Below are 9727 nucleotides of genomic sequence, written 5' to 3' on the forward strand. Positions count from 1 at the left end.
AAACTCAATTTGATATTTGAATGTTTGACAAATTTTTGTGTTTTTTTAAAGAATTTTTGGAAAAAATTGCTAAAAAGGATATTATTGTGAAACAATGTGATGTTACTTAAAATGTGAGTATAGATTCGAAGAAAGGGTAAAAAGGTAATTTTTGACCATTGAATGATCCGGTTTTCAGAAGCTTACAAGTTGTGATGGATAAAAACATAAGAAAGCTTCAAGATTTTTACAAAAAAGAGTGAATCTTTCTTACCATTTTTGGGAAGATTCACCACAATTACTTAAGCATTTTTTCTCATCAAAATAGCCAGCATAACTGCAACTGCTACAAGATCCACTCGCCTTGTATGCAGGCCAATAACGTCCGATGCTTTGACCGTTTATCCATATTTGACCTTTGTTCATACTTCTCATGTCTAAAGCCAAAGGTTCATTCCCACCCGGAGCATTGAAAATAGTCTTCAAAAAAAATAAATAAAAAATAATAATAATAATAATTAATTAATCATGCAAAAACCTTACAACTTTCCTTTATGGGAAAGATTCCATGTAAGATATGGTTACTAATTTGGGTTCAAAAGATTCACTTACATGTCCTCTTTGAAGGGTATTATGCTAACTTATAAAAAAGTCAAACATTGACTATTTCAAGAAAGTATATAACATAATATACAAATTTCCTATTTAGTCATTATACCTTGTACCATGTTAATGGTTGTCTTTGAGCTACAAATGAAACCTTGAATCCACTCAACAGACGAACTACCCTTGACTGAATGAAGACTTAGAGTTTCGCCTCTAAGACCGACCTGGTCAAAAAGTCAAAGTTAAGTCAAAACTCATGTAAAAACATTTGGTCTATTCATCTTGGCCAATTTGGCATTCAACATCTTTATTTTGTTTTATAATGTGAAATGTAGATGCGAATGTGATAGAACCCAGAAAACGGAAGCTCTGTTTTATTTAGAAACGTAAAGATAGTTGGCCCGATTCGAGATGGGTTAGTCTCCAGTTAGCCGATTCGAGATGGCAATTCTCCAAATACAAGGTTAATAGACCTTAATATTTTTATTATATAAACATTCATATCATGTAAACTATAACACAAACATATAAATAAGCCTAATTGTAGTAGTAAAAGTTGCGGTTATTTGGACTCTCAACATTCCCAACCCTTTAGTCTCCCTTGGACCCTTCAACTTATGACGGGCTCATATCAGAATGCCGGTCCCAGTTTATATGATTCGACAACTAGGATGACTGGATGAGGCCCGGTGAATAGAAAGTTTGTAAAAGTCAAACCTTGTAAGACCACTTTTTCCAAGTCAAATCTCTTTTTCCTTCATTAAGACCATAGAGTATGACTGGACCAAGAACACCTGCATTCCATGTCTCGAAATGTAGACCGATATTCTACAAAATCAAATAAGAGAGAATCATAAGACTCACAAAAAATTGTTATATATATAAGACTCCATAACACTAAATTACCGTGAGAACTAAAAGAACAAACCTAAATCGTGTATTTTTTTTATCAGTGATTCATACTTCTTAAAATTTTACTTCTTATACACAAATGCATATGTGATGTACAAATAAACAACAACAAATAATAATAAATAATAATAATAATAATAATATAGTTTTTTTTTATTTTCAAGAAAGTTGAATATACATTGCATTTCAACCATTTTCTTATATTTTGAAAAGTTAAGATTGAATAAATGAATTATTTATTTTGTTTTTCCTGTTCTCGCAAGAAACTGTGTGTTGTTTAATATACTCCTATATGTATGCATATATATATAGGGATTGATTTCTTTTGAGAACCACTTTGAGTTCTAAGAACTCGAAAGAACTTAAAGTAACAATTTTTTTTTTTTGAATTTTTTTTTACATATATGTAGGTTACATGTACGTAGAAAAATTACAAAATTTTTTACGCACCGAGTCGACTTTTTACTTAGATGTAACGGACGTTTAAATTAGTGTAATCACTGTACATCTTTATTATCTCTCCTGTTTAATTTTTTAATCACATTTAATCTCAGCCACATAATATAATATATTTAATTAATGTGTGGTTAAGAATAAAGTTCTTAAGTTCTTAAAACTCAACAACGTTCTCAAAATATCCCTTCCCAATATAGGATTGAGAGACAGAGTGAGAGAGAGAGCATACCGGAAGACCAACAGCAATGCTAAGTAGAGAAATCTTGTTTACACCAGGTCTTAGATTTACTGGTTTACTAAAAGTTAACTTATGATTATCTTTACTTCCATAGACAGTTCCTGTAATAAACAAAGTGTGCCATAATATGAACCATGCATATTTTTAAATATAAATCATATTGTACAACAAATTGTTATCATTGATAATTAAACACAACAATACTTGCATGAAATGAAATAGAAAACATAGTATGTACATGGTTATTTGCCGACATTCCTAATCAAGAAACATACAGAACGCAAGGCCGGCTATGAGGCGGGGCCAGGTGGTCAACCGACCCCGGCCTGACATCCCGATAGGCCCGGACTTTTTTTTAATAAAAAAAATATATTTATGTGTTTTTTTTTAAAAAAATGTGTATTCATAATGTTTAAACCCGAATTTTCATTTTTATAAAACATATATATATATATATAGGGTTTGAATCAAATACAAATAAAATTAACGTGTTAAACGTGAGAATCAAGTAGAGTAATTATATGATACAAGTAGAGTAATTATGTAATTACATCATAGAGTAATTACGTAATTACTCTATGATGTAATTACATAATTACTCTACTTGCATATATAATTACTCTACTTGATTCTCACGTTTAGCACGCTAATTTCATTTGTACGTTAACTTTCCCCTATATATATATATGTGTGTGTGTTTTCTTTAAAAAATGTGTATTCTTAATGCTTAAACCCAATTACTCAACTAATTTAAGGCCCAATTTTTTTCGCCTTCGGCCCAAAATTTTTCACGATCCTCGGAGACGGCCCTGACAGAATGTCTTCCGAACTCATATAACTAATGACCAAAATAAATGATAAAACATCTTGTTACTTGCTTTAAACTCGTTACCTGATAACTGTCCGTTGATAAAAACATGCAAAGCATGACCCGCAGATGAGACTAAAAGCGTCGGCCACTTCCCGCTTCTCAAGAACCCCTCATTGGAGCCAACCCTGACACTGAGTATGAAACCTTGTCATTTTCTAGTACGGGTCGGGTCAGGTTGTATAACAGGTTAAAATGGGCTCATGTTGAAACGGGCCATTTTTAATATGCCCGAGTCAGTTGGGTTGACCCGCAAGCATTTATGTTTAACAAACTAATATAACTCTGACTACAAAAAAATATTATAATAATTTACAATCCAAATTTTTAATGGTTTTATAAGAAAATGCTGCATTTTAGTATTTAGTGCGAAATTAATGCGAAATGATACATAAAAAAAAGTTGCACTTACTCTGTCATATACCACAAATAATCCGAAGAATCTCTAGTGACATTAACTTGCTCTAACAATCCAACGTTTGTAAACGAGTTGTCATTATACGACTCGGTTACATCATTGTATGACTGCCAAGTAAACCCTTCACCCGCTGAAGTCATCTTCATCAATGCAGTTTGTGCACCTACCTATTAATCACATTTACACTTTCAGCCATAAACTCTTATTACTAAAATAAGAAATAATGAAAATTTATAAACTCTCACCCTTGCTGTATTATAAACAGTATTCTTGCAGTCCGGTAGGATACTTATAGACCAAGGCGGGATATTATAACGCTGGTTTCTAAAGTTCACGGTTGCATACGCGTTTTTGTCGTTATTTGAAAGGAAAGCAGCACATCCTCCAGTCTTGTAGTTGTAAACATATGCCTGCAGTTATAAAGACTAATCGAATGTAAGAGGCGGGGCCCGCTGCTGATGTGGATATTAATATATTTTGATTATGAATAAAAAGTACATAAAAATGCAACCTTTTGATTGTTTCCAAGACTGATAATAGAAGGATCACCATTTACTAAAGCGGGCTCGCATAGTTTTATGGCTCTATGCAGATCTTTCAGATGTCCCCACTTAGCTTCGCGTTTTAGTCCTGTAATAAACATTCCGATAAACTTTAATTTGTTCAAATTTAGTAACAAAAAATCAAATATTATTATTTTTTTTTTTGGAAGAATTATCTTAAATATCTTCTATCTTTGTGCTAAGAAAGTTTGTAAGTATTAAATGTTTGATTACTTGTCAAATAATACCATCAAACCTACTAATTCCAAATTACAAGTTTACCCTTAGGATGAAATAAGCTGTTTTTAGTATGTTGATTATATGTTTCTACTTAGAAGCATAAGTTTTTTAAATAAGTGATCCTAAGCACCCCTTAATTTTATTATTATTTTTATTTTTTTTGTAAGTTGTGATCAGGTTGATGGTATTATTATTTGTGAAATGTCCAAAATACCCTTTTATCAAGAGTAACAGAAAGAATCTTAGCCCATAACATACCGTATTCATCAAGGGGAGCGTCATAATCATAGCTTGTAGCAATAAACGGGCCACCTGCGGTCCGCCCAAAATTAGTTTCCTCCATGATACTGTCAAAATACAAAACAAGATTAACTTTCATGCAACATTATTATATATTATATAAACATAAAATGTTTAACTTACCATATAATAATTGACAAAAGATCCACCACTCTGAATAAACTTCGCCATCGAATATGCCAAGTCTTCAGCGGGTCTATAAGGAACCGCACCTCCAAACTCAGTGAACCTATTTCATTAATGTTTTGAAACATAAATCAACCAAATAAAAATAAATAAAAAAATCGTGCATTCACGCTCATGAATTGAATAAAATTACCATCCTGTCCATGCTTCGGTCCACATCTTCGGTTTGTAATTTTTATTGGGAGAGAAATAGTCACAGTAAAAACCATTGCAGGTGTTAATCTGTCAATAAAAAAACAACATTTAATTATTATTATTATAATTATGACTTATCAAGATTTGATCTTTTTTTAATAGCATGCATTATATAATATTACTTTCATTAATTATTTCATGTAATGCATAATGAAAAACGGCCCATGTGCACTTCATAAAGGATCCCACATGAAACATACAACATGCAAACATCCATGTGGGAAATTGATTGACAAGAAAAAAGTCAACATATTCAAAAACCTTGCATAACTAAATGGTGAACTTACAACAGGATCAGGAGCATCATCTTGTTTACACATGACCCACGGTACACCGGTTCCTAGACCGACAGCCATTTTAGCTGCCCAGTTTGTATAAGCTCGACCCGGTGCTCCAGTAAATACTCCACCGGGCCATATTCGTTTTCGATCTGTCACACTTAATTTTTATTAAAATCCATTTGTGCAAATTTTGGTTAAAAATGGTTAGCTTTGAGTCTTTGACTACCTGAGATAATATAATTGGACCACCTTGACTTTCATATAATCTTTCTGCTTTCATCATATTCACAATGTGCCTTGTGAATTTTTCCATTGCAGCCTATATATATAATTATTAATACATTCTAAATTTAAAACACCCAGAAATAATTTTTACAAAAATGTTTTTTTTTTAGTTTATGAGAAAGTGAGGCAGACCTTGAAAGGACCATTATCTGTTCTAAAACTAATTCCTGGAACATATTTCAACCAAACAGGAAACCCTCTGGAAAAAAAAATTTAAATAAATATAAATATATTATTATTATTATTTATGGAATTTAAAAAATAATTACCCAAATTTCCATTCAGCACAAGCATAAGGACCAACTCTGAGATGAACATAGAGTCCAGCTTGCTTAATTAGCTTAATGAACTTCACCAAGTCATACCTGTCTTGAAAATAATACTGAAAGAAAAGAAAAAAAAACATCAATATTTTTTGCACAACCGTTTGGACCGGATTTATATATAAAAAAAAGTTTCTTTCAAAATCTCACATTTAGATTCTTAAGACTTCATATTTTGTTAACATTACAAATACACATAAGCTAAATTATGAGCATGACTTGTTTATTATTTTTAAAACATTAGATAATTCATAAACAATTTTATTATTTTTTTTACTTCTCAAACAAGGTAACATGCAGAAAGTGCAACTATTTTAAAACTGGGCCCACATATAAGACGACCGTTTCGATAACTGGTCAAGCTATGAAAAGCACTGCACTTACTTGACCAGGTTGCGGTTCGTGCCCATTCCAAAAAACATAAGTTTGAATCACATCCAACCCTCCTTCTTTCGCCTTCTGAATAAGATCTGGCCACATCTAAAACATCAAAATAAATTCCCAGAAATTAGTTCTTGATTGCAATATGCCAAAAAAAAAAAAATCTTAAATCAAGAAAATTTAAATAAGCACATTGACAAGTTTACCTCTGGAGTGCTTCTTGGGTAATGAATGGATCCAGAAATAAGAATCTTTCTTGGCCATTAATGGATATTGCCTTATGATCATATGAAACAGAAGCAGCACACAAAGAAACACATGAACATAACAAGACCACCGATATTAATATTATATCAAGTTTCTGCATTTTGATAAGCTCATGTTTCTTGATCACATAATCCATCACAAACAGAGCAAAATCCTTTATTTTGCTCCAATTATATATCACTTTATTCTTTGATCTTTCTTGTTTTTTGTAACTTAAGTTAAAAGAAAGATATAAATATGGTAACTTTTGGTTTTATATTTATCAATGTGAGAATGTTTTGAGTGTTATGAAGCTGCATTTAAGCAAGGGAGATTGGGTTTGTATGCAGCAGTGAGGGTCCTACATATATAAATACCATTCAGCTTCTTTGCATTTTTCATTTAAGTATAAAATATATATGCGTATATATTATATTATTATATTAAATAAGAATTAATAATTAGAGTTAACTGAGGTTTTCGTCCATGTGATTTGTCCAAATACGCGATTTTAGTTAAATAGTTTCAAATGTGTGATTTTCGTCCCTGTGGTTTAATTTTACTTGCAATTAAACTCGACCCCACTAACCCCGTTAAGTCTGGCCGTTAAACCTATCAGCATGGTTTTGTCCATTTTTTTCAAATACACCTAGCCCCTCACGTGAAGGGGCTTGCGAATTATGACTGGGTTTATCTGGGGAGAAAAAGGACAAAAGTGATCCTCGCGTTAGGGGCACACTGAATGGTTTAGCGACAAGACTTAACTGTGTTAGTGGGGTAATTTTAATTGCAAGTGAAATGAAAACATAGAGATGAAAATCACAAATTGAAACTATTAGATTAAAATCACAGATTTAGACAAACCACATAGACAAAAACCACAATTAATAATACGAGGAATGTAGAGTATATACACGGTCACATGCATAAGTTTCGAATATTAAATTAAAAAAAAACTCATTTTTTTTGTAATATATTAAATACATTAAATTTATTATTTTTATAAAAATACAAGTGTGATATGAGACTATTTTGTGTAGACAACGATGTGTCACGTCCTATTTTAGCTATTATTAAATTAGTTTTTACCCGTCGCGTTGCGCCGGTACAGTTGGGATATGTTCATATGCACGTCCTGTCACATTCTGACGGTTCATTAATGCGGATTTGATTGGTATGTGTTAAGTTCGTTAAGATATCGACAATAAATTTAAAACATAATATGTACGTTAACACGAAAGCAGTAGCGACAGTCGTATAACTAAAAATTAACATGTTAAAAAAGTTTGGTCTGTATCGATTAAGTTCGTAATGGTACAAGAATTAATAACAAAAAATAAACTCGTCAAATTAACATATGAAAAAGTTAAAATATTTATAACGATGTTTATTCGGTCAATAAAACCCGGACGTTGGTAAAACCCGAGCGTTACGATGACAAGTCTATGTGAATTCGGTCAGTATCGGTTACGTTCGTTATAGTATAAACAACGTTGGTGAAACCCAATTGTTAAATCCAAAAAAAAAAAATTCGTCAAATTAACATAAAAAAAATTAAAATATTTAAAATGACTTTATTCAGATGATAAAACCAGAGCATTGCGGTCCATGGTGTTGCGGCGGTGAGTTGGTAAAACCTGGGTGTTGGTAAAACACAAACGTTGTCAGCCCCCAGACGTTGCGGTAACTTGACATAAATTCGATTAGTTTCGATTGCGTTCGTTAGGTAAAAAAAATAGATAGAAAAATGTCAATAAAACCCGGGTGTTGGTAAAACCCGAGCGTTGTCTGTCCTGGACGTTATAGCAGTAAGTCGTCACGAATTTGGTCGATTTCGGTAGCGTTCATTACGATATCAAAATTAAAATAATAAAAAAAATTGTGACCAATAGTGCCACTTGGACCGATAGAAGGTCTAGCGGCACCGAACTTTGTATTTATTCTATAGTAATAATTATGGTTGTATGATAAGGATCCAATACACCATCTTTACCTATCACATTAGTAAATTTATATGTTATTTGAGCATATCAATTTGAAATACAAACATATAGAGATGGTATATGGGACCTGTATAACATTTTTCTCTGAATGATACACACGTGACGTATAACATTACAGACCATATGACATGTGAAAAATGTTATATAGACCGTATAATTTATCAATAGGGTTATACGTGCCATATAATGTATTGGTGATATTCTTATAAAATTACAAGTGTGACATGTTATTAGTTTATTAGAGCTACGTGTCACGTCCGGTTTTAGCTATAAATAAATTTATTTTTGGTTTATATAACAATAAGTGTTTTCAGAGGCAATGACAAAAGGACGAAGTTATAAAATTTTGACTAATAAATCTTAATGACATTAATAATTGACTTTGTTTTTATTGATCTCATAATAAGTTGGAATTAATATATTTTTTTTCAAAATATAATTATTTAAAATTTTGAATATGTCTAAATCAATTATATGAACTATTTCTAATATTAAGTAGATCTAAAATATATTAATATTTCGATATAATTAACAATGTAGTTAAATATAATTTAAAACTAATATTGGTTTTATTTTTGTCTTGCTTGAAGTACAATATTTTTAAATGCCCATTACTTGAATTTTAAATTGTGTTTATTACCTTTATTAAATAGATCAATAAAAAAAAATCACGAGACCCACGAGAAAAGAATACCATCAATATCAATTTGTGTGTTGAAAATGTTTAAAATTACGTACCTTATTTTATTTTACCCTAGTTATAATTTAGTTAAACTTTCTGTATGTTAGTTTATTTGTAAACTGTAAGAACATATATTATCTGTCTAAAAGATAACAACCAGTTCGTGTTTAGGGTTGGGTTGCAAATAAAAAGATAAGTTCATCAGGCCTTTTAAAATTACAATTAAAAAATATAATTTATAACTTTCAATATCATATACATGGCCGTTTAACTTGTTTACAATTTGATTAAAATTCATTTACAAAACAATGACCCGCTTTTCACTCGTCAATATATTGGACCCGTTAAATAAATGGGTAACACTGGAACGTGTTCATGTTACAATAAATGTGTTTAGGTTAGGCTTGAATTTTTTTACGTGAATAAGTTATAAGTATACGTGTTGCATTATTTCAACGTATGAACCGACCACAACAAATGTACGCACAAGTAAAACATACGTATTTAGGTGAACAAGACTTTCAATGTTGAAGACTTTAAGTCATCGGACACATAAAATAAACTACTTGTCAAGCACGATAACCAT

General features: G+C 31.3%; 1 pseudogene; it reads right to left on the reverse strand.

Annotated features, from left to right (window-relative positions):
- Window positions 1-249: 249 nt before the first annotated feature.
- Window positions 250-6613, reverse strand: LOC143598414 (beta-galactosidase-like; annotated as a pseudogene).
- Window positions 6614-9727: the final 3114 nt, after the last annotated feature.

Source organism: Bidens hawaiensis, unplaced genomic scaffold (assembly GCF_021521415.1).
Source record: "Bidens hawaiensis isolate Kalapana, Puna unplaced genomic scaffold, B.hawaiensis_p1.1 tig00050098_1, whole genome shotgun sequence".
Lineage (NCBI taxonomy): Eukaryota > Viridiplantae > Streptophyta > Magnoliopsida > Asterales > Asteraceae > Bidens > Bidens hawaiensis.